General features: G+C 50.5%; 1 protein-coding gene and 1 pseudogene across 1 annotated transcript in view; one reads left to right on the forward strand and one right to left on the reverse strand.

Annotated features, from left to right (window-relative positions):
* The window catches only part of Tmem132c (transmembrane protein 132C), a 183,073-nt gene that overhangs the window by 151,633 nt on the left and 5,729 nt on the right, over positions 1-25,711 (reverse strand). The gene's annotated exons all lie outside the window — the stretch shown is intronic.
* Positions 8,524-8,663, forward strand: LOC124093516 (small nucleolar RNA SNORA40; annotated as a pseudogene).

Genomic DNA, 25,711 nt, shown 5'->3' on the forward strand with positions numbered 1-25,711 from the left:
CAGGTGCCCGGAGGTGGGCACTGGGCTCCACCGCCCACTTCTCACCTCAGGCCTAGGGTAGTAGGGCCAGCTGAAGCCTCTGGGTCTGTGAGCCATGAATCGTCTCCCCCGTACGAGGTGATCATCTCAGGTGTCCTGCCCGGGGATGAAAAGCTGACTCGAACCCGCAGCACAGGGCAAAGGGCTGGGGAGGACAGGTAGGGGTACAGGGTCCTTAACTCTAAGGCCTCACTCTTCAGTGTGGCTGCAGCTGTACAAGGAGCTGGTCTCTGCCCCAGTCTGCTTTCCGTCACTCTAACAATGCTGACGATGACTAACTTATAAAGTGGGAAAGGTCATTCTGGCTCACAGCTGCTGATCAGGTGGACCTTCTGCTTTGGGTCTCTGGTGGGCATGCCCGGTGGCAGGGACAGAAGGTGCCTGGCGAAGAAAGCTGTCATGTCATGGCCAGGAAGCAGAAGCCGGGAGGAAGACGCCAGCATTGCACGGTCCCCTTCAGGGACAAACCCTCTTGATGGGTTCTTCCTCCTAGGCCAGGGGGTCAGAGTTCAAAGTCAGGCCTCAGAATGGTCTGTGTGTACCCGAGTGTGGTAGCCATTAGCTGCCAAAATCAAATTAATCAAAATTGAACAACGTTAAACATTCAGTGCCTCATTGCCCCTGACACACATCAGGTGTGTGGCAAGTTCTACTCTGTGGGGTGGCGCAGGTTCAGCCTCTGCCCATCGCATGAGGCTCTGTTCCAGAAAACATAGTGTTCCTTCTGCACCATGGAGAGACTTGTCGTAGTTCCTTGAGAAGCTCAGAGTTCACATTCCTCTGTTGGCCTCAAATCTTCCCAGGCATGGTGGACATTACACTAGAAAAATTCTGGAACCTCCTGAGTAATTAAACTTGATTCCATTTTGCAGTAGGTTGGCCCACTTCTGCTTCCGTGCATCAAGTACACATAATCCCTCCCGACCAAGCATTTCCACAGGGAAACTTCCAGTCACCTCCCGGGGAAGCAGCAGCAGATCTATTGATTCTAATCCCTCTGTAGCTGAGAGGCACCTGTTCCAGAGTCATCTGAGACTAGGGGATGTCCTGCGGCATCATTATTTGGCACACAGATGGGCGGCGCCATAGGACATAAGTAGCAAGGCCCATCGCGACTTCTCTTCCACATGTTGCACATCGGAAAGCTGCCATCACCTCCTCCGTGATGGAATCGAGATAACATCAAACTAGGATGAGGTTTTGCCTTGGCTTCCAGCCAAATGGAGACGTCATCCTGATAAACCGTAAACAGACCCAAAGTGTAGACTAATAAGAAGTTATCAGGTCCGCTGGCGTCTGGCTGCAGAGCGCGTAACACAATTAACCTAAGGAAGCCAAAGCCTCGGAGCTGACTCAGGGAGGAGGGAATAGGAAGGAAAACGAAAACGCCTCTGGGGAGCAGCTGGGTAACTCCCATGGGCAGGAGGCTGTCTGCTCCCCCCGCCCCCCCCCCGCCCCGCCGCAGCCACTCATGGTCTCTAAACTACTGGAGCAAAAAGAGAATGAAATGGACCAATGTTCAGATTTCCTGATTTTTAAAACAGAAAGCCAGATTTGTACATAAAATGTCTTAATTGTTCAAATGCTTTGCAAGCATATCAAAGCCCTCTGGCCCAGACTGCAGCCTGTGTGCTCGGCCACGTGATAAACCCCAGACCCAGGGGAGCACAGACTCGCACACTCAGGTTACGCCTGGTGGAAGGGACAGAGTGGGCATCTTTCCATCCTTAGAAACGTGACTTGCAGGCTCCTTCTTCTGAGAAGGGGTATCTCTTTCCCCATCCCTGAGCAGGGCTTGGCCTTGGGACTGCCCAGGCCAGAGAAGGTGGCAGAGGCAAGGCAGTGCTAGCCACCATGCAGGGCCTGGTCACTGCTGTTCTCCTCGGAGCCCTGCATGGCCATCTAGACACCCTGGGCTGGTCTGCTGGTCACGCATGACACACACCTGGAGGCCCTGTCCTGCCAGCCAACAGTCCAGCCCCTCTGGAGCCAGCCTGGTCAGAAGAACAATCCCGTTGAACACAGTCCAAGTCACAGAGCACAGGATTGCAAGGTTGAGCAGTGATGTTTCTAAGGTACTATTCAGGGTAGTTCTGCAAAAAGCCCAGGAGATACGTGACAGGGACCAAAATCCGTGCTCCCAGAACCATTCCCTGGTGACTTGGGAACAGTGAATTCGCTTCAGAGCTTCAGTCTTGCAGTTGGAATCTTCAATGCTTTCCCAAAGCTCGTGTTTTGAAAGCATGACCCACAATCCAGGAAGGTTCAGAGGGGATGCTGTTAGGCAAAGATGAGAGTGTAACCTCGTCAAGTGGATTAATCCACTTGATGGATAATGACTTGAAGCGGACCGCTGGATAGTAACTGTAGGCAGGTTGGTTTGGCGGAAGGAAGTAGGTCACTGAGGCATGCCCTTGGGATTTAATTATGTCTTGCCCCTGGCTCCCCTCTTTCTCTCTCTGCTTATAGGCTGCCATGAGCTGACAGCTTGCCCTCTCCATGCCCTGGCACCATGATGTCCTGCCTCGCTCAGGCCCATAGCAATGGAGTCAGCCAACAGTTAACTGAGACCTCTGATACCATGAGCCCCAAATAAACTTTCCCTCCTCTACGTTGATCTTGTCGGGCATTTTGGTCATAGGGATGCAAAAACTAACACCCTCAGTGTCCACCTTTGTAACCTAAAGATAGTTATAATGGTGACCTCCACTGCCGAGGCCTTTCGTGAGGACTTATTGAGACAGTAAGACCCCCAGGAAGCACAGAGAAAGGACCTGGCATGGATAAATTGTTGTACCTGACCACTTTGTTAACTTCAGGCCAGTCTTTTTAAAAAAAGGTCTTCAGTCGATTTCCAAACAAATGCTATCGATTCTTCCAACTAAATCACTTCAGGCACATCACCTCAGAAGCTGGGCGGATGCGCTGTAGGGGTTACATTAGGATGATTTTTAACAAGCAATTGAAGTAACACCATGCACTGGGGATGTGCTGGGTTGAGTCTTGCTTCTGAAAGCCCTATGCTGCATTTTTAAGAATTTGGTGAGTTGGTTGGTAACTTCATATTGGCCTTGGTGGGAGCCTCTGCACCGGGGAGCCTGGCACACCTGCAGACAAGGGCTGCCTTCCCTCCCTGGCTGGTTGTTAACTATTTATATACCTCCTCTCCACACCACCCAGGCCATCAGGTTCAGTTCCTTCTTTATGAAACATGGGCTTTAGGACCTCTGTGCCCATTTCCTTCTGAGAGGCACCAAGTTCCTTGGAGAGAAGAGCCTCTCTATTGCCTGAAGTCTTGCTGAGATGATCTTCAGGAACCTGAGGTGGAAAGAGCTACAGATTCCCTTCCCTGCTGCCATATGGCCCTGGAGGATGTGACCCATATACTTCATCCACAGAAAGAGAGGGATGTCCAGCAAGTGGACAGAGGGACTAGGAGGCCATTCCTCCCCCTGCTGCTCTTCCCTGAGCCCTATTGTTCCAGATCTACCCCAGGGACACCAAGCCCCACTCTTGCCCGTCCATGACTCATCTTTTGCTAAGGTCACCTGCATTGTGCCTGTGTCCACCCACCCCCAGAGAGCTCAACAGAGCGGGCTCTCTGATTCCTGCCTAGTTGTGGGAGTCTGAGTCTCCTGGCTCTGGACCACTTGGTAGGAAACAGTGGGACCATCTGTCCCCAGAGGCAACGTATGGAAGTGTCATCAGGCCTTTTAGTTTTAAAAGGGCTGCTTCTTCTGATGCCACCTCTTGAGTGAGGACGGATGGGGCTGAGAGTGCCTGAACCACCCGGCTCTCCTGGAGCACAGGCATCACGCCTGCTAGGAGGAGCTCAAAGCCCTCAGGGACAAAGATGTCCTGTGAGCTCAGAGGTCTGCAGGGCTAGTGCGCTTCAAGTGCTGATTTATTTTATGGTGACCACTGAGTCCAGCTGGTACACGCCCACTAAATGGCTGATGAAATGAATATGATGAGGAAGTACAGATGCCTTTGGGGAACACAGGGGGGTGTCTGAGGATCTGCAAAGGGTGGTCCTCCTAGTGCGTCCCCAGCGTTGAGTGCTGTCCTCGTTGACCTTGGGATGTGTACTCTTGGCTGTCTCAGGAACTCTTCCCTCTTGGGGGGGCCCCTTTGTCTGCAGTGTGCTCACCCAAAGGACTGACAGATCTCTCTGCTTCCCTTGTGGCTTGGGGTCCACAGCTTCTTAGTTCTGAGACATAAGCTTGGCAAACAAGCGGACTCTTGTGCCGCTGGGTTAGGGTCTGAGGGCTCTGGACTTGGAAGCACCCATGGTTTTGCCCTGGCCAGAGGCAGAAGCCTCCAATCAACCTGCTGGAAACGGGACCACCTTGCCCAATCAGGGAAAGCAGGGAATCTTGATCCACATATGGAGCAGGGCCAAGCTCGTACAATTCTCTGCATCTCCCTTTCCATGTGGGAGGAAAGAGGACCTTGGAAGCAGCTTGGGAGGTGACGGAGATTAATCACCTCCAACTCATCACAACTCAATCACTGTGGTTCTTGGGTGGCTCTTTCATGGTCTCTGCTTCCATGTTCTCTAAACAGGGGCTGGGCTGTGTGTTGGAAGACAGAATGTTCTAGAAGCCAGGGGAACATTCCAGGAGCGCTCATTAATCACCACTGACCCATCAGGCAGTGTTCATTCCTATTCCACACAGACTTCGGTAAGTGCTGGAACATGGAGAGAGGTTGTCGCTGGAGGTTTGGAAAACATTCTGAGGGCATGGGGGGAGCCCTCCATTGAGAAGACAGGGAAGGAGACGAATCTCGGTGCAGCAGGGGCACAACCAAGAGCCACAGTAGGAGCGGGGACCCCTGCTTCCCTGGGCTCCTGGCCCCTTCCCAGGACACAGGTCACCCCAGCACCAAGAACAGCACCTCAAATGCGCGGAGGAGTGCCACATGGCTCATGACACTAGGGAGGGCTCTGCTTAGTGTCTGCCGTCATGGCCGAGGAACAGTGAGGAGCCGGGAGCACCTGACCCCGGAGATGAGACAGGGAAAGAGGCCACCGAGTCTTAGAAATTGCACTCTTCTCTTTTAATCTGTTTGTTCAATTCTGTTTGAATGTGCACACTGCCGCTCTGTTTAAATTAGATGCCAAAATGATAGCAATCTGGAGGGGAGAAAAAAAGTTGTGGGTATGTTTTTATGTAACATTCTCTTTAACTTTTCTTATGCAAAAAAAAAAAAAGTCAGCAATTTCTATAGCAATGGGCCCTTCACCTGCTTTTCTAGAGATGGTTCAGGAATTAAGGACTCTGCAGCAATGCCTGCCAGGTGACTGGATCTCAGAATTTTGTCTGGGGCTTTTCCAGGTGCAGGTAGCTTTGAACTGATTTTTGAGTAGACTCTAAGTGGCTTCTATTAACCCTGGGGAGGGAGACCCCGATAAGGTCTTTAAGCTTCTGTATACTTTTCCAACATTGTCTTTTTAATCCCCTCCCTATCTCTGCAGATTGAAAAACAGAATGTCCTAATGAACTCCTTGGTCCTGACTTAATGCTATTCTCCCAGTAGTATTCAGAGGAACTGCATCTGGAGAGCAATAGGAGTGGAGGTCGGGGCTCCTGGGCTGTGCCAGGAGAGACCACCAAGGCTAGCTGGGTCTTTTTTATTTTTTTGGTACTGGGGATTGAACTCAGGGGCACTGAACCACTGAGCCACATCCCCAGCCCTTTAAAAAATATTTTATTTAGAGACAGGGTCTTGCTGAGTTGGTTGAGGCCTTGCTAAGTTGCTAAGGCTGGCTTTGAATTTGCGATCCTCCTGCCTCAGCCTCCCAAGCTGCTGGGATTACAGTCAAGTGCCACCGTGCCTGGCTTGTTGGGTGTTTTTTCCAAACCAGAAAGACTTCTATTGTCACTGTCACCAGCCAAAGAGGAGTGGAGAACACTTCTGTCTAAATGAGGCAGCTGCCTGAACGTGGCTCCCCTGAAAACCAGAGCCAAGCCAGGGCCACACAGCTCTGGGAGCCTTCCCTCAGCATTCCTGCGAGGCTGTCCCCCACAGGGCCATGACAGCAGAGTCTGAAAGTGCTCTTACCCTGTGGCGGTCTGTGCCCGCCCTACCCTGAGACACTGGGGCGTCTTTGTAGAACATGAAAGCTTCTCCCCATAGTCACAGCTCGCCTCGCCCCGGCCCCGGCATCTGCTCTACATTAATTAAGTGTGTTGTGGACCTTCCACCTGGAAGCAGCTCCTCAGGGAGCCGTCGGGAGTACAGAGGCACAGTGATGACTAGGAGGGAGCGCGGAGCAGATAGTCAAGTTTGGAAATCCATACACGGGAATTCAAAGATGAAAAACCACACCGGATCAGTTCTAAAACAATGTCACAGAGAGCTGGAGAAGGGAGGCTGGGCTGGTACCTGGCCTCAAGAGAGGACAGGATGAAAGAGGAGAGGTAGCCAAGTCCTGAGTGGCAAGAAGCAGCCCCTACTCTGAAGACAGAGACTATTCAGGCCCAGCCAACAGCAAGTGCCAAGGCCCTGGGGCAGGATGAGTGTCACACTTGGCCACAGGAAACAGGCAAGGCTTCAACACAAAGAGAACAGGAAAAAGCAGAAACAGGCTTGGGAGGTGACCGTTGCTGTGGGACTGCAGATCTCCACGGCCACAGGCCGTCCTGGAGATATTTCCCCAGATACCAGTATATCCAGGAGCACCTAGAGGCTGATATAATTGGATTGGGGTATTGTTCAGACATTGACATTTTTCAACATGTTTTTTTCCCAACAAGTTTTTAAAACTGGAAAAGTTAGTATAAAAACTATAGAATAGTAGTATGAAAGCCTATATGATCTCCAAGCAGTTTTACCTTTAAAATTTCACCACCTACACTTTCAACCTCTCTCTAAATATACACAAAGTGTGCAGGGGGTGGGGAGCTTGTGGGGGGGGGCTCTCTTTTTTTGAGCTTCTGGGCCATTTGAAAGTAACAGAGACAAGTTATTTCACTCCTAATGATCCACGTGCATTCCTAAAATCAAGACGCTTCTTCCATAAAGAGAACAACCTAATTGCACCCAAGATATGTCAACAATATCAGTTAATACTGAGTCTATAGTAAGATGTCTTCAATCTCCAGGGCGGGGCCGGGGCGGTGGGAACAGTGTCACATGGTCTCCAGGTGTCTCTTGGGGGTGGTGAAATGATCTGGCTCACAGACATCTGGTGGCTGTAGAGCATTGTGAGTGGACTGCATGCAGCTGAAGATGGTCAATTCTGTGACAGGTGACTTTCCCCCCTAGAAGCACCCCGATTGCTTCAAACATCCCCTTTGTAGCCCATTTGAATCCAGAGTCACCTTTGCCACAGCTTCATCAGCTTCTGCTAACTTAGAGTCCCCTCATCTCTTGCTTTTTAAGGCACTGGTACCTTTGAAGGGTCTCGGCTAAGTTTTCCTGGGAGAAAAGACCCTTTGGGATTTTCCTGATTGGATTCAGGTTGACAGTTTGGGGTGAGGACAGAGGCCGCAGGAAGAGCAATGGCGTCAGCAGCCTACGGAACCCTTACCTGGGAGGAGAGCAGGGGACTGACTGCAGGGGAAAGAGAGAGAAGGGGCCGGGTTTCAGCACCTAAGGCAGGTCCCCCTTTCCAGGTGGGCAGGCCGAGGCCCAGGAGCCACCTGAGAGTGAGACGCTGAGCCAGGTGGACTTGGAATGGCTGCATCTGGGTGACACGGGGTGCGGGGTGAAGGCAGGAACAGAGGGGCGCATGGGGGGCCTCAGGCCTCTGTCCTTGGAAACATGCCCTCCACCATCCCCACGTGTCTGCAGTTCCACAGCCACTCCTGCTTGGCAGGGAGCTGATGGGTCTGCAGGTGGCTACAGGTGACACTAACAATCGTTCACTTTTTAATTTTAGGAATATATATATATATATATATATATATATATATATATATATATATATAAAGTTTCAGCAGTTCTTGGTTAAATATAACTAATGTATGGCTACTGTTGAAGAGGAAATATCTATGTCACAATGGACGTCTGGTTTACTTGGGCCTCACATTGTGCCTATGCCATGGTACAGCTTGCTCTCAAGCTGCCAGGTAAGTCAGAAGATCAGGCCACGCAGAGCAGGGTCACCTGTGGATGTCCACATAAAGAGTGTAGATGGGTGGCTGGGGTATGGCTCCATAGTGGAGTGCTTACCTAGCATAGGTGAGGCACTGGGTTCAATCCTCAGCACCACATAAAGATAAACAAAATGATACCACTAGAAATATTTAAAAGAACGATGAGCGTGGGTGAGAACTTAGCATCTCTGTCTCTCGAGGCCTCTCCGTTCTCTGTAAAATTCCTACTCCCTTATTTCCCCTCTATGTACAAAGAATTGACGTTCCAACATTTAATAGCTGGTTTTTGCCACTTGCTGATACCAGTTCTTTGAAATATGATTGCTTATGATCATGGCTTGTTCTCTGTATTACTAGATCTTGAAGTTGTGGACATCACTGGATTTAATTCAGTATAATTTCAAAACCCCAAACAAGGAGTGGATAAAGACTTACAGACAGGTGCAACAAATAAGTCCTATTTTGCAACCCAGAACTCATTGTTCAGCTTGAGCTTAGATACACATAAGCAGGAATATTACTTAAAAAAAAAAAAAAAACAGAAAACAATGATGAATGTTCAGCTGCCAAGCTGAAGGATTTTCTACATTCTGAAGTATTCTATTTCACTTCTACAGCCTGAAATTTCTCACTCAAGTAAACAGACTCTGCTCCTAAACATTTATTTTATCTCTCTTTGCTAGAAACAGAAGCAGGTTTTCTCCCTGACAAACTTGTCCCAGGAGAACAAAATAAATGCTTTCCCAAATTGGAACATAAATCTTCCCTAAATATCAGTGTGTGATAACAAGGATGCAGGAACAATCTCTTAAATTTCCTGAAGTCACAGCCAGGAGCGTGGCCTGGGCCACTCTGACAGCCCATCCAAGTTAGCTGGTCATCAACGTCATCTTGCATAGCCTTCATCCGCACTGTCCAACCCTCGCCTGGGGCCCTGGGCCCTGCACTTCCCGCTGTCCCAGGGACTCAGTTACCAGCTCCCTCACCGGGGACGCCTCACAGCAGGTTCTGGACAGTCGGCCTCACCTGGTGTGTTACATGTAGAAAGCCTGACCTTCCACAGCCCCCGCCCTGTCCCACACCAGGGAGAGTCCTGCAGGGCCCGAGTCCCCCATGTGTGGAACCAGGACCCTTCTGGTGCTCCTTGGATGTTGCGTTGGTAGAAGCCCACAGACCTGCAGGCAGCTCGTTTTTAGCCACAGAGGGAGCAGTTTTCTAGGCCATCCCCTGGCCAAGCCCAGGACACACAGGCAAGAGAAGAGGCCTCAGGAGTCAGGCAGCAGCGGGGTCTGGTTTGATGGGACAGAGGGGCAAGCAGTTTGTGGATGTGTGAGTGCAGGGAACTGGGCCTGGCCTGAGGGGCATTAGTGCAGGTGCCCACTGAGTGGGGCAGCGTTCTGCAGCAGCCGGCCCTCACGGTCACTGTCACGTGAAATCCCCAACGGGCCTTGGCCAGATCTTTTGAAGTTTGAGAGAAATCAGATGCCTCTCTATGTAAAGATCATCTTGTCTTTAAAAAGAAGCATGAGCAAGCATCTGGGCATCCGTCTTACCTAGCACCAAATTTGGGGAATAGACCTACCATGTGCACCATCTTATAAGACACAAACCAGAAACTCACTTTCCCAGCCTCCTTTGCTGCCAGCATAAGGTCATGTGATTAATCTCAGCCAATTGGCTCCAGCTACATGCAACTGATTTGAAATAGGACAAATGGACGTGCTCTCTGGCAAAAGGGGTAGATTTGGGGTAGGAGATGCATGGCCCTGGCACCCAGAGCAAGGCCTCATGCAAGGGCTGTGACATGTGGTCCTCTCTGGGGAGGCCCCATGGAAGAGTCTAGTCATTACTCCGGGGTCTGAGGTTCTAACTCCAACTCTACTCCTCTTGAAGCCTGAGTCCCCAGCACCCTGTCCTACATGCGTTTCTGTCTAATCCAGCTAGCGCTGATGCAGATGTTAACAACTAAGAACCACAGCTAAAGAGACCACGGACTCGTTCAATGTCTGAAGGCATTTAGGGACCAAACACAAAGCAATCAGGGGACTGGGCCAGAAGGCAGCTAGTTGTGACTTCTGCGTTACAGCAAGACTCCAACTCTAACTAAAGCCCCAGTGGGAGGATGGAGGGAGAACTCCTGGCCAGGCTGGGTCATTGCACATGGTGGATATTGGAAAGGACCACAGGAGTCTTGGTAGACCACTTGCCCCTCAAATAACACCTCCCGCAGAAAGAGAAACCCGAAAGCACTGCTGCTGTGTTTAACATGTCACATCGCAGTGCTGCGAAGCCACCAGACTTTCCTTCGAGGGGCGGACAGGAAGTGATCCCTGAAGGGGCACAACCCATGTGACTGTTCCCAAGGCTGCTACAAATCCCTCTTGTCCCTTGGCCTGCCTCTCCCTCCCCTCGGGCAGCTGTCAAATTCAGTCTCACCCTCCGCTGGTCCCCCACCCTTCCAATCAGTTTCAGAGGGCACGGATGGGAGCACAGCTCGGACAGATGCCCAGTCCCCAGATGGCCTTGACTAAGGCGTGCTGGGAACCGGCCTCTGAATCATCGCCTCCTCCTGCCGAGAAAACAGAGGCCCTTCTCCATGGATTTTCTGGAAGCTCCTAGGGTGTGAGGTCTCAATGGAACAACTAGAGACACCCCTAAGCTCCAGCTGAGATTCTTTCCTCGGCTAATGAGTCGAACGGGCACAGATCTCATTCTACAAGTGCAGAGTCTCCCAGGCCCCTTCACAGAGCTCATTTCTCTTGCAGACCATTATTTCATGAGATGGTGAAACAGTCTCGCTGAGCTAATGGTACCTCCGTGGCCAGCACCGCTCATTCTCCACAGCCAGCCCCGCTTCCTCTGGCCCAAGGGCCCCCAGGGTCATCTGGGAAGCATGTGCCTAGGCTAAAAGGATGCACAAGAAGTCACCTGCGGGGGCCACGGAGACACGGAGGCAGACAGCTCCTTCCCAGTCACCACATCACAGTGACGCATTGAAGCAGCTTCCCGTGGAAACCTTGGACCGTCTATGAAAAGCTAAGGTCCCAGTGTCAGCTCTCTGGGTGACTTGGGGAAGGGTGTTGGGGCCCAGTCAGTGGAGAATAACTAGCAGGTTTTCCTTATGAGGCAAAGCCTTTTGATGGTATCCACTCACTACTGAACGAGGGTCTCTCTTGCTTCAGACCAAGGGGCCTGGAGAGAGCAAGGGCAAACCTGCTGAGGTTGCACTGTGGACTTCAATCTGGGTGTCCCCAGCTTGGTTATTAAAAAAGACACACACACACACAAAAAAGGAAAGAAAAATGGTGGGGGAAATGTCAAGTATTTCCGAGAGATGGAAAGCAGATTGGCAGGTTCCTGTGACCTGGGGGAGGGGCAGGGGAGGAGCGATGTGATGGGAGTGGGGCTTTCTTTGGGACAGTAAAGATATTTGGGGACTAGATAGATGTGGAGGTTACTGTGAGCATACTAAGTGTCATGGAATTTTTCACTTTAAAGTGGCTGATTTATGTTTATGGCAATTTCACCTAAATTAAAATAAATAAATAAAGGAGAGGCATCGAGAAGGATATCTCTGGTCCCCAGGTCTAGGAGCTCCCAGGATTTGCAAACTTTCCATTCTCTCCAAAGATGATTTCTACCAGCGTGTTTTGAGAAAGCCACTCATCAGTTTTTTAATTTAATTTTATTTTTATTAAAAATAAACAGACACCAAACCCCCGAATCAATGTTGTGTTACTTGATTTTCTTCATAGGGCACAAATATCAGTGTTTGGCTCTAAAGAAAAGGAAAATACACTATTCAAAATTCAAAAGAAGAGAAATTCAAAGACACTGTATAATACACTGAGCTTTTAGCTGAGACAATGAAGAAGGCCAAAGAAAAACGCTAGGAACAGAGGGCTAAGGGATGGAGGCCGTCCTCACTGAGCTCGGAGTCCAGTCAAACCCAAGGTTACCTCTGAGCTCAAGATCACATTGAGAAAATGAAAGGAATGGCGCCTGGCCACACAGTGTCCCTTGGCCCTGAGGATGCCCCGAAGGCCCAGTGCAGCCAGGAGGATGCCAAGGAAGCCCCTGCCAGGCTTGCGGGCAAGGCCTTCCTTCCTGCAAGGCCGAGCTGTGTTAGGAGATGCACTTTCTTTTCCACCTCGGCGCCCCTGCTTCCGGTGTGGACCACTTGCAACTGGGGAGTTGACCTTCACGGTGGTGCTGCCATCTGTGAGCCCTGGGGCATCCTGGGTAAGGGTGGCAGTGGAGCATGATGGGAAGGTCTCCAGTTCATGGTGGCCTAAGTGGCTGTCCCACTCCTGCTCACAGTTAGTGTGCTTGTAAGTCATAGGTTCTCAAAGTGGGGTCCCTGGGCCAGCAGGAGCAGACTAGGGTGTCACGACGAAGTCACAGGTCGGGTGGGTCACATTCTGGGATATTAACAGAATTCTGGGACTGGGCACAGCTCAACCCATAATACCAGAGATCTTATTAGAAAGATGAATCCTCTGACTCAGCCCTAAAGGTCCCGAGTCAGCAACCCTATCAGTGAGTGTGGCAATTTTCACTGTCATAAGACCTACAGGTTTGCTGGTGCCCACTCAAGGTAGAGAACCACTGCTTTAAGCTACTGTTGCTTGGGTGCAGGTGACTGTAGCAGAAAGCCTTCCAGCTGACACACCCTGGCCCCAGAGGAGCAGTCAGATCCCTTGGGGGTCAGGGTGAGTGGGACATGGAACCGTGGCACTGAGTCAGATGGCATCTATGTGCCTCTGAGTTGCTGGCCCAGAACACAGATGGTAAAGGCACCCTCCGCAGCCCACAGAGCCCGGCAGCAGCCCACTGCCTGTCTACTTTATTTTCATGCCAAAGCTAGCTTTCTCTTTCACTGGCTTCTGTGCCCTTATCCTGCAGGGACACGTGGGGACTGGGTGAGGACGGGCCTTCTTGCCCTGAGGTCTCCCAGCCACTCGGCTCCACCCCTGTTCCTGCTGAGCCAGGCCCAGGACACTGTGAAATGCTGCCCGCTCTTGGTGTTTCATCAGAGACAGACAGAAGACCACCATTTCCTTCCTCTCTGATGTCCCGAGCTTCTCAGGGTCCATGTCAGCGCTCACGCAGCCTTTCAGGGTCCCTCCAACATCTCACTCCTTCCAAGTCTGATCCTGATCTATTTCTTACTACACTCTCAGTTTGGGAAAACTTTAATTTATTAGAATAAGTACAAACCTGTTAACAGTTTTATAAATTTTTTTTTGCAGATTAAAAAAATAAAGATATCCACAGGTCAGCAGAGATAAAATTTTAAGAAGTATATTTGAGCAAACTATGAACCACGAACAGCGTACCCCAAACCAGAAATCGCTGGGGAGTACGGCCCAAGGGACACCAGGAGACACCAGGGAGGGGCTTTCTTAGGGCAGACAGGGAAATAAAACAAAAAAAATACTCTGTGGACTTCCAGAAAATACTCTGCTGCCTGATTTGGTCTGTTCCATTGGAAAGTCCCCAGTTACAGAATCATAGGTTTGTTGGTTACTTTTGGACTGGTTGGGCTTATTTATTCTGATTTAATATAAGCTTTTACAAAAAGTGGCTCCAGGAAAGTTTTGCTTGTGATTGCAAATCAAGAAAGATTAAGGTTCCTCATGAGATCTCACTGGCTCCACTGCCCACGGGCCCTTCAGGACAGTCTCCATTGTAATTGACCTTAAGAAGGGTTTCAGGCTCTTCTTCACCATTTGTGCCTGTACCCACATCAGTATAACACGCTGGCTGTATGGCTTGAATACTGGGGGAAACGACGGTGTACTAAGAATCACAGTGAGGTGAGATATCATTTATCCTATTGAAACACCCCCGTGTAAGGTGGGCTGATGGACAGCTACAGCTACACGTCCATAGTAGGCTTAGTGGGAATGGGGGTGCAGGGGAAGAAACGGTCTTTTGAACTCTTTGGAGATCGGCAGCCCACGTGTCTGCTGAGGAAAGACCTGGCTGTCTCTGCACCCCGCAGCCCAGCTGAGTATGAATGGGACCTTCCCCTGTCACCCTTTTATGTTGTGGTTGTTAATTAAGAGCATTACAGCTATGCATAGTAGTCAGGCTCATTCGACAAAGTCACACATGCATGGGGTCTGATTTCCTCCCTATTCTCTCCCCTCCCTTTCCTCCTCTCTTCCCTCCCTCTATTCTCCTTCCCCTACTCATCTCCCTTTGGCTCCTCTACTCATTTCTTGAAGGGTAGTTTCTACATACACATAAAGGTGCGATTCCCCTTGGTATGTTTATATGTGCACAAAATGTGATTTTGTTAAATTCATTCCATATTTCCTCCCTTTTCCCATCCCCCTTTCCCTCCCATCTTCCCTAGAATTTCCTGATATCTGATCCCCTTTCCACTTCCACCTTCTTTCTCCCCAGCTTCCACAAAGGAGAGAAAACATTCGGCCCTTGGCTCTCTGAGTCTGGCTTACTTCACTCAACAGGATGTTCCACAGTTTCATCCATTTGCGGGCAAATTCCATAATTCCATTCTTCTTTATGGCCGAGTGAAGCTCCATCATGTGTGTATGCCACATTGTCCTTATTTATTTATCTGCTGATGCACCCCTAGACTGGTTCCATAACTTGGCTCTTGTGAATTGTGGGGCTATAAACATTGATGTGGCTATATCATTATAGTACATTGATTTTAATTCTTTTGGGAAAATACCAAAGAGTTGGATAGCTGGGTCATATGGTGATTGCATCCCTAGTTTTTTGAGGAATCTCCAAACTACTTTACAGAGTTGTTGTGCTAATTTGCAGTCCCAACAATGGATGAGTGTACCCTTTCCCCCCATATCCTCACCATTTGTTGTTATTTGTGTTCTTGATAATTGCCATTCTGACTGAGCAGATGAAATCTTAGCATTGCTTTGATTGGCCTTGCCCTGATTGCTAGAGATGCTGGACATCTTTTCATATCTCTGTTGGCCACTGTCTGTCTGAAGGCAGCTGCCATGTTGGATTCTCCCACCCACTTTGCAATTCATGGCCTAATGGGTTATGTTGACTGGATTCAGTCTTGAGCTCTTCCGTCTCAGAAACACCTACACTGGTCCATCAATTGTGAGAGCCAGGCATTTGGCCGAACACCTGGTCCAGGAAAGATTCATTAACAGCTAAGGAAATGAAGTCAACTGATGTGTGGCTCCCTTTTCTGCCAAAGCCTTGTCAAGGATGGGTTCCATCTTTGCACAGTCCTCTCTGATTTATCACAGCCTTTTTCTTATTGTTCTTTTCTCTTTAAAGTAGGGACATTAAGACACGCTTCTTATAAAGTTTAGATGAACCAGATGTGGTCCTTGTTCTTTGGTAAACATGAAATTGGCCTTGATTTCCATGACGCATGGCCATTATCTGCAGCCAACATCTGGGAAAGAGCATTTCAAAGAAACAGAGCCCCTTGCACTGCTGAGCAGAGCTGTCTTGCACATCCCCGACGGCTCTTATCACACGCACAGGGTACATCTGTGACTCACTGAGACTCTCATGGTGAGACTGAAAAGAAATTGGTCATGACCCCCAGTTGTAGGAACCTACCTGGTGAGCAGCCATTTGTTCCCCTCAGAGTTTTTCCATGTCGGAACTGTTAATTGTCATTTAGGGCTGGGATACTCTTTGTTGGGGGAGGCAAAGAGGCTGTCTTGTGGATTGTAGGGCATCTCCTCCCACACATGGTCTCCACCCGCTGGAAACTGGTAGCAACTTCCTCCCAATTTATACAACCAAAATCATTCCAGACATTGTCACAGATCTCTGCCCAAGTGCAGGTAAAACTGCTCCCTGGTTGAGAACCTCAGTTGACCTCAACAAACACAATGGCTTCCCTCCTCCCAGAAACTGTTGAGGCTGCTATACCGACTAGAGGTCATCAGCTAGCAGACTCCCAGTCCCTCTCACAGCTCTCAGTCAGGAGCAAGTACAGTGCAGCCTCTGTGACTTTGAGAAAAAATATGCATGTTAATAAAATGTGGGAATAAAAAAGTTAATATTTATTCATGTTTAATGTGTGCCAAGCATAAGTTAAAATTCTATTTCAGTTAAATCTCACAGTATCCCTGTCCATAGGGGCTATTCTCTGCATACAGAAAGTGAGCACAGAGAGGGGCTCAGGAACCAGTCAGGTTGCACAGCTGGGAACCTGTGGTGCTGGCTTTGAACCTGGCCATCTGCATGTGCTGTGCTGCAGCTGGGTGGATGGATGTCACTTCTATTTGCTGCCTGGTGCACAAATCCTCCTCCTGCTAGCAGCTGTACTTCAGTTTTCTCTTTCCCAATGACCCCATATACACTTGTGGTCAACATGTTTTGGTGAGATCAATTCACCACTTCCTGCTCCAAGAGTAGCCTGGTGAATTAGCAAGCTTACATCAGCCAGTCACAGTAAATGGGTAAATGGATGAGATGTGGGGGTGTGGCCCCAACCAGGCCAAGGAAACTCAATTACAGGACATTTACTGGACTTATTATAGAAGAGAAGGTCTACTTAGTAATCTCAACACAGCCACCACCAGAGTCATCATGCAGAGCTGGTGAAATATGTACAAGAGGGAGGTGAAGGATGGAGACCTCATAGCCCAGGGGTGTCAGTCCAGCCCAGGGACACTGATGCCTGAATCCCCTGGCCTTTCAGTCTTGGGGGAAATGTCCATTTTAGTTCAAGCAGACTCTGTTTGTGTGTGTTTTTTTTAGCGGTGCTGGGGATGGAACCCCGGGCCTCATGTGTGCTAGGCGAGGGCTTGACCTCCCAGCCCCACTTTTCTGTTTTAGGTTAGCTTAAGTTGCAACTGGCACATTCCTCAATGCTCAGAGGCTGTCTGTGCATCTGTAGAGCAGCTGCCGGGAGGGTCGCCGGCTTCTCATGAGAGGACGACCTGGCCGCATCGCACTAACATTGCCTGGGAGCTCAGAAGACTTGTCCAGCCCCAGTCTCCAAAGGAGCCGACTGTGCCTCTCAGGACCCACAGATTCCATCCTGGCTGTCATGGGCTGGAGCAGAGGGGAGGCCCACATGCTGCTTTAGCCTGGAGTGAGTTCTATTTTTAAAGGTCTCTCTGTAAATCACCTCAGAAAAGCAAGTGCATGGTGACTCGCGGTACCAGGGGAGGGTGTCACAGAGAAAGGTGAGACACGGTCCCCATCTCCCTGCACACTGTCCTCGGGGGCATTGCCCATGGAGTGGCAGCTGCTTCAGGTGCCAGAACCCTGGGCCTTTCTAGCCGGGGTTCTCCAGGTGAGATGGCAAAGGAGGAAGGTCCTGGCTAGGGGTGCTAAGAGGGCAGAGCCAGGCTGGAGAACAGGGGCTCCATCCTGGGACTGCCTGGAGCACAAAGGGACTGGCAAAAGGAACCCAGCCCTGGGGGCAGCGAGGCGGCCAGACAGGGAACAGCCCATGTGGCTGAGATCCACAGCTGTCCCCATCCTCCCTGACACCACATCCTCCTCCTGCCCCATGAGGTCTCCACATCCAGGCCTTTCCAAAACAAGTTCATGGTGCCTCTAGAGTAGACTGGAGCCGGTGGGTCCTGGGGAAAACTAAGAACTAATATATAGAAGCAACATGGTCCACGTCACCAAGAGCCAGGGAACAAGTTGGACCAGCAAGGGTCTATAAGGGCCGATCTTCAACAAAGGGGGTGCAATCTGATGGCTCTCGAACCAGGAGTGCTTCTCATCTTTAGCCAAGAGCCCATTTAAGCTAATAAGGAGGTTCCAAGACATTGAGAATTCAGATGTCCCATGTCCAGGAACCCCTGAGCGGTAATACCATGTCACATACAGGACGTGTCCTCAATGCTGAGCTACACCAGGATACTTGCACATGGCATGCTCTTTCCGCAGTCTTTACTTTCCTGAGACTGCTCCCCTCTCCAAAAACCTCCCAGTGGAGAGACTGGGTCACAGGTCCACTTACACAAGCGTTAAACTCTGTGCCCTGGAGGAGCCTGTGGTTTGGGGAACTCAAGCATGAAACAACTTTTAAGTGGGTTAAGGGATGTGGAACAAAGGGCCGGGGGCGGGGGCTCTGGTTCCCCTCTCCTTTCACAGAGCTGGAGCTGATTTCACGTTCTGATGTTTCCCACAACAGTGGAGCCGCTCTCTGGTGCCGCTGCCTGGCAACCCAGATGTGCTGTGGGGAGCTGGGGAGGGGCCGTGGCCGTGGCAGGAAACGCTATTTCTCTACTTCTTCCCAAGCAGAAGAAAATTATTCCTTTCCTCTTTTCCAGAACACATTTACAATGACAAGCCATGGGAGATGGACGTGAGGGCTTCCTTAAGTGGCCTGCCGCTGGGGCAAGACTTTGAGACTGAGTGTGGGAAAACGAGTTTCTAGAATTTTCTGAGTTTGCTTCAAATTTGTAGTCAATGCGAACTTGACTGTGTTTTAGGGTCTCCTCCTCCTGACGATGAGTCTGGGAAGAGGCCAGACCGTCCTTGATCCCGCAGACTGATGTTCAGTGGAAATGAAGGGCCAGCAATTACCTGGGGCGATCCAGGTATCCAGAAAACGCCTTTGCTGGGGTTTTCACATCCTCAGACACTAAAGCAGCCAGAGAAAAACTGACTTGCTGAAGCTAAATTATAACAGCGTGGACACAGGCCCTGCTTAGTAAGGACAGCAGCAGTCCTGAGAGCACCTGTCTAGACTCAGGCTGGAGGCAAAGGCTCGACCTCCCCTTTGTAGCTGGGCCCTGCTGCAGTCCTGCCAAGGGCATGCAGCTTTCAGAAGAGCTAGGCGAGGCTGCACCTGAGGGGACGCATCTCCTCCAGAGGTGCTGAGCACTCCTCCTGCCTCTCACCCAGGTGGGGCCTAAGAATGTGACCTATTTGTAAACAGGATCTTTATAATTAGTTAAGGATCTCAAAACGGCATCCTTCTGGATTAGAGTGAGCCCTAAATCCAGTGATGGCTGTCCTTACATGAGAAAAGATGGGGGGTCTGGGGCACAGACATGTATGAACACAGAGGTGGATACTGAAGGTGTAGCCACAAGCCAAGAGACATGGAGGCTCACCAGTGGCTCAGAAACTAGAAGCAGAAAGAAGGACTCTTATCCTTGGAGGGAGTGTGGCCTGGCCAGCACCTTGATTTTCAACTTCTGACCTCCAGAACTTCGAGGAAAGGAAGTTCTGTAGCTTCAAGCCACCAAGTTTGGAGTTATTTGTTACAGCAGCAGCAGGGAACTGATACATACTTCTGCTCTCAGACATGACTGGTGCAGGAGACGTCTGGCAGCCTACAGAGAAGGCGGGTCTGCCTGGGCAGCTGAAATATGATTCTGATGTTCACACATACAAGTGAAAAGACTCCAGTTACAAGCCCACACTTCCTGCTTCTCTTCAAAACTTACGGAATCTGGTTGCTGTGGTCTTACCAGCCCCCACACCAACAGTCGCTGGGAGTAGGTGAGTATTTGCCTCTCCAGAAATGGCATGCGAACTCCTGCTTGCTATGGCCCCTGGCCATTTCAGCTCCTAGTGTCCATGGTGCCACGTGCACTAAAGCCTGGCCACCAGGAGAAGGCGGGGCATTGGGCTTAGAGCTGTGTAGCGTACTGGAGAATCAGTGCCACTGTCACCACCATCTGATTCAGGACATGCTCAGCACCTCAGAAAGAACCTCCAAGGCCATCAGCAGTCACTCCCCACTCCCCCGACCCCTGTTCTGGCAATGGTCTACCTCCAGTGTCCATGGATCTGCCCATTCTAGGTACCTTACGAGTAAGATCGTGCTACGTGTGGGCTTCTTGGACTGGCTTCTGTCACCCCGTGTCACCTCTCCCAGGTCCTGCATGCTGTAGTGGGTTTCATTCCTCTTAAACCTGAATCACCTTCTGCTTGATGGAAGCAGCCTCTTTAGTTGCTGGCTCGTGGATCATGGCCCTGGGGTGGTGGTCCTGGTGGCTCTAAGGCTCAATGCTGCAATGCACCTTGTGTGTGTGGTGTGGTTGTGCAGACGCCCCCTCCCACAAGCCCTTGCCCTGGGCTAGCTGGGAACGCAGAGTGTCTGCAATGGGTCAACCTTACGAAGTCCTTTGGGAGGAGGTGGAAGGTACCCTGTGAACCCCAGCTGGATTCCCTGGTCACACAGTTAGGTTTTACGAACAAATACACCTATAAACCTCATCTGGCTGGGAAACATCATGCTCATCCCAGTGTTCCCATATGAAAAGTCTGACAAGCCCTCCCCACACTAGGACACATCTCTGAAAGCTTTCTTCCCTGCCCAGTCTCTCTATTGATTGATTGGAACACACTAGGAGCAGATCTCGTCTGCTAAGCACACATGGTGACATGGTGGGGACCTTAGATGGTAATCACACTGGCCACTGCTTCACCCACCAGCTGGCCAGGATGGAACTGAAGGATGGGGAGGTCCTTCTTCCAGGAATTGGGAAAGACGGGTGCATGACCTGCGCACCCCAAGGGCTGCCTGCTTCTCTCTACTCTCGGGGTCCTGCCTCAGTGGGCAGGGCTGCCAAGGATGGGGTGCTCTTCCTGGCACAGCCTCTGCCCCTCCAATCTTCAGGGAAGATTCCTCCTCCCTTCACTGTGTTTCTAAAACTCAGATCTTAGGACTAATGGCCTGAAGGTGCCATTACCAGTCCTGGTGCATGAGGTCTACCCAGCGGGGCACTGGGAAGCTGGGCACATTGCCGTTCTGTTCTGCTGTTCTTTCAAAGCCAGAAACATGAGCAGATGGAAGGAGAGACTGTGCCTTTCCTCTGCTGGAGCGTCCACTGTGCCGCACTGGCACCGACCTCAGGGTCACATGACTGGAGAAAGGAGCTGAGGTCCAGAGGAATCCAGAAACTAGGGGGCTCCAAGATTGGAGGTTGTGTATCTCCTTTGCCTCTTAGACATGGACGGGGTCAGGGTGGGAACATGCAAACCACTTATTCACCAGAGCATCACTGCTGGGTGCCACCGTGTCCCTAGCATGCCCCAAGTGCTGGGATGTGGCATGGTCCTGTGGACCACAACCTTGGAGCCTCTACAAGGGGGAGGGAGACAACCCAAGTGGATGGCGAGGGTGGGAGACCATGAAAACAGAACCTAAGGGGAAGGGAGCTGTGGAGAGGCTGGGAAGGGGGCAGGGAGAACCACCCTGAATAGGTCACCTGGAAGCAGGTGCGAAGGAAGCACCTGGCAGGAGATGCTTCAGGCAAAGCCCTGGTGGGGGGAGTGCTCTTCCAGACTTAGAGTCAGGCCTAGTCCCTTAAAAATGTTTGTGCATCTATTACAAACCCAGCGCTGCCCAGGTGCTGGTGAGGTAGGTAAGAACAAGCGTGGTTTGCCTTGAATTTGGGCTTATGAGGAGGGATTTCCTTTGTGCCCAGATCTGAAGCTGGGCTTCAGAACATAACGAGGAGCCCAGATGGTTGTTGCTTAGAGGAGGAAGCAAGAAACTTTCTCAACAGCTGTTACTCAAAGAACCGCGGAGGCATGAGCCACCAGCCCTGAGCCACCTCATCCCATCTTCCACCTGCATCCCACAGACCAGCCACAGGTCTAAGCACACCAAGGCTGCGGACATGGGATCTTGTCCTCCAGAGAACATCTGCAAAGTCTACAGACATTCTGATTGTCACAAGAGGGGCAGGGTTGGAGGGGCGCTTTTCCGCCAATGCCACCCACGCGGCCCTTCCAGGAACACCACACACCGGAAATCCCTCCTCCGGCACTTCCCCAACCAATGGGAACTCTCCAGGAATCCCCAGGAGAACTCCAAAGTAGCAGGAGAACTGCAAAGTAGCCGCCAAGGCAGGGATCTAATATACAAATGAATACACAGCTTAACATAACCATCATCATCTCAATGGCTCGCTGGCGTCACCTCTCAACCACTCCCTTCTGGCACAAATGCCATGCGTCATTTCCACTGGCTGTGGCTCTCAGCATTCTGAGCCTGAGTGGATCCCTCCATGTCCCCAGTGGCCGTAGGTGGATACACAGGTTTCAGCCACCTCTGTGCTAGCTGAGAGGAGCCACAGTGTTTCCCAGAGCCCAGGGCCTCGTACTACCAACTTTACTGTGAGACCGTATTGTGGAAATCCCCTTAGATTATTTGCTTGCTGGATATTTCCCCCTAAAACAATGATTTTAAGCATAAAACACATTTTAATTAAGATTAAGTATGTTCTCCAGAAAGGGTAGAGTTGCTCCCTCAGACCTCCCAGTACAGGGGCAGCCACTCATCCTTCACCCTAACGTCTGACCCCAGTGTCTCCTGCACCCATGTTAGAGCTGAATGTGGGGGTGAAGGCCTGCATTCCCAGCTGCTGGGGGGTGGGTGAATCTGGAGGATGGTGAGCTGGGCTAGCCTGGGCAAGACAGCAAGACCCTGCCTCAAAAAAATAAATAAATAAAGTTAGATTGTGACTAACAAAACCTTCCAATTGCCCACATCTCAGAACAAGGCAAGTCCTTGCAAGGATCTGTGAGGCTCTGAGTGACCTGGATCCCAGCTCTTCCCTGAACTTACTTGCACCTCCTTCCATTCTATTTCACCCACAATGGTCCCTTACATTCCTGCAACCAGAAAGCAAGCTGCCTCCGGACCTTTGCACCTGTTGCTCCCAAGAACATGCTTGACCCCCATGCCACCTTTATAGCAAGGCCTGCCCTGGCTGCAGCCTTCTCTAAGTCACAGGCTCAGCAGGCTCTATTCTTCTCTCTTGGCTCATACTTCTCACCACTTATTACTGTATGCGGCATTACTTCCTTATTTTGATTATGTTCATCTTCCTCCCCAAGAGCACAAGCCCCGCATGGGGAGAGAGCTGTGCTATTTCCTTTGCTGGCGCACACGCATGCCTGGCAGATGGGAGCAGTAAACATTCACTGAATACAGATTCATCCACGGGAGAGACACATGATATCCACAGTGAAGACGGAAACCTCTTCATCAAAAGAAAGCGACTTTGAACACAAACAGCGGAAGGAAATGAGCCACATTTAAAAACTCCAACAGACAAGGCGAGGGCTGGGAGATGGACCTGTCTTTCTTCTGGTTTGCTTCTTCTACCATAAAAGCAAGGTGTGGGTAGCTGTTCTCCAAGTGTTTAGGGTGTGAGGACCAAGGCTGCTCCCTGTAGAATCAGCTGAATGAGAGCTACACTCAGACTGTGGGGACACTGATCTGCATCATGGTGACTGGCATCCTGCATGGTGCACTCCTGGAGTGCACGCAGCTGTCGGCACGCAGAGGTTGGGAGCCTTTCCAGCTGAGGGTCTGCCATTCACAAGGCCAGCTTCATTGAGGCCTGGGTTCTTTCACCCTGACCAGATGCTAAGCTCTTGGAGGGCTTCTGAGACACCGTGTGGCTACAGAAGCTAGTGTCCCTGAATACCTGTTGATATCTGGATACATGTGAGACTGGGAAGGAGGGCAGCCTTCCAGGTGGTGGTGATGATGATCTGGTGTGGTGACTTCTCTGTCCTTAGGCTTACATGGCCGGGCACTTGCTCAAACTGGGCAGTTTTTCCTAGGGACCGTCTTTCCCAATCGAACATCCTCCCCTTTGAAAACAATCCCTTTCCCAGAAAGGGATAATGCACCTAGATTCTCCCATAATCCCAGTGACTCTGGAGGCTCAGGCAGGAGGATGGCAAGTTCTAGGCCAGCCTGGGCAACTTAGCAAGGCTCTGTCTCAAAATGAAAGATTAAAAGAGCCGGGGATGAAGCTCACTGGAAAGGAACCCGGGACTAAAAACAAACACGAAACGAACAATAAACACCCAAACTCTGACACAAGTGCCACTTGAGGGTTGGCTAATAATGTTCTGTCAGTGCCAATTTTCTAGGCTTGGCCAAGCTAATGGTTCTGTGGTTTGCTTCTGAGAGGAAACAGGAGAAGGTATATGGGAAAGCACTGTATCATTTTTTGCAATTTCTTATAAGTCTCTAATTTCTTAAAATGAAAAAGATTAAATATAAAAGAACCTTCTCACATGTTAGAGGAGCGAGGAAGCTTGTTGGAGAGAAGAAGAGGGACGGGGGATAGATGAAGGGAAGGAGATAATGACGGGATTCCACACAGAGAGAGATTCCATTTCACAAACCCCCAATGGACCATTAGTGCAGTTAAATTAAGCCAGGCCCTACAATGTCTTTACTGTCCATAACTTCTGTTTTTTTTTTTTTTTTAAGTAGTGCTATCACATCTTCGGAAGGAGAACAGATTGAGACACGTCTTCCAACAATTCCACCTCCACTGACTCCCCACCTGCCTGAGACTCAAATCCTTTCATCTGCACACGTGTCTGGGGCCCTTTTGTGTTTGGAGTTTCTAATGAGTGAATTGCTCTGGAGCATTTAAGAACTCTGCTTCCAGTTGAGGTGCTGCACCTTGGACAGGAGGTCAGGCTGACCTCCTCTCCCAAGGACCCTGGTCTGTGGATAGAAAGATCCAGGGGAGCAACACCCACAGTGTGACCAAGTCCGGAGTCCCACACCCTCTGCTACCCTCTGTGCTCTGAAAGCTCCCATCATTAAGGACAGGCCTGGTGCGATGGGAGTCAACATGGCTTTGAGGGTGACTGGTGGTGGTTTTGTGCAGAGTGCATGTCCTTTGTAGCTAAAATAGAATTCAATGCTCACCCAATCTTCAACAGATCATCACAGCCAACATTTTTATGTGCCAGACACTGTTATAAGTACCTTACAAGCAAATATTAGCCCATCAAATTGTCCCAATGCTATGCAAGGAGGCCCTTGAGCTCAATCTGTTTTTAAGATAAAGAAACAGAGGCACGAGGGGGTTGGTAACTTGCCAAGTCACACAGTTGTCAGTGGGAGAGACAGGATGGGACAGAGGACGCTGGCTGCAGGACTGACGTTCTCCTCCACCACATCTGGCTTTGTGATGGACAGTACTGCCACAGCTCCTCCCTTCTGAGGGCAGCCGAAGGCCCTGGACCACAGACCCAAAGATGCAGGTGGCCCCACTCACAGTCACCCTGGGGGATGACAGCCTGCACTTCCCCAAGACAGACGTGTGGGGACACAAATGACCCTGAGTTATTACCTCTCCTTAGCGGTGCCTTCGGTCCCCATCTCCCTGTCTCCAAGTTCAAGAGCCAGGGCTGGGTGCCATCTGAAGTCAGCAGGGTGAAGGACTTACTGAGGACTAACCTCAGGCTCCCAGGCGGGCATTTCTCCCTACCCAAGGCCAGAGGAGCCAAACCCCATGCTGAGCATCCTGGCCACAGTCACAAGGTCATGACATCTTCAGGAAGTCTCCAGTGCATCGAGGTCAGGTCCCTTCCACACTGTGGCACGCCCCTTGCTGAACACGGGAGGATTACATGCAAATGACAAGAATCCGGTGGTGAGACCTTAAATCCCAGAAAAAGCATTTGATTTCATAATGCCTCTGAGAAGATGTTGCAAGAGTCCCTCAATCACATCCAGAAACACCGGCAAGTGAGGATCCACAGAACTCAACACAGGAAGAAACAGCCAGCAGCACAGGCCTGGGTTCCCTTCCTCGCACCATAGGTGGATGGATGGACGGATAAATAAA

The sequence above is a fragment of the Marmota monax genome, unplaced genomic scaffold, assembly GCF_021218885.2.
Source record: "Marmota monax isolate L192 unplaced genomic scaffold, Marmota_monax_Labrador192_F-V1.1 WCK01_AAM20220418_F8-fsc00200, whole genome shotgun sequence".
Taxonomy (NCBI): Eukaryota; Metazoa; Chordata; class Mammalia; order Rodentia; family Sciuridae; genus Marmota; species Marmota monax.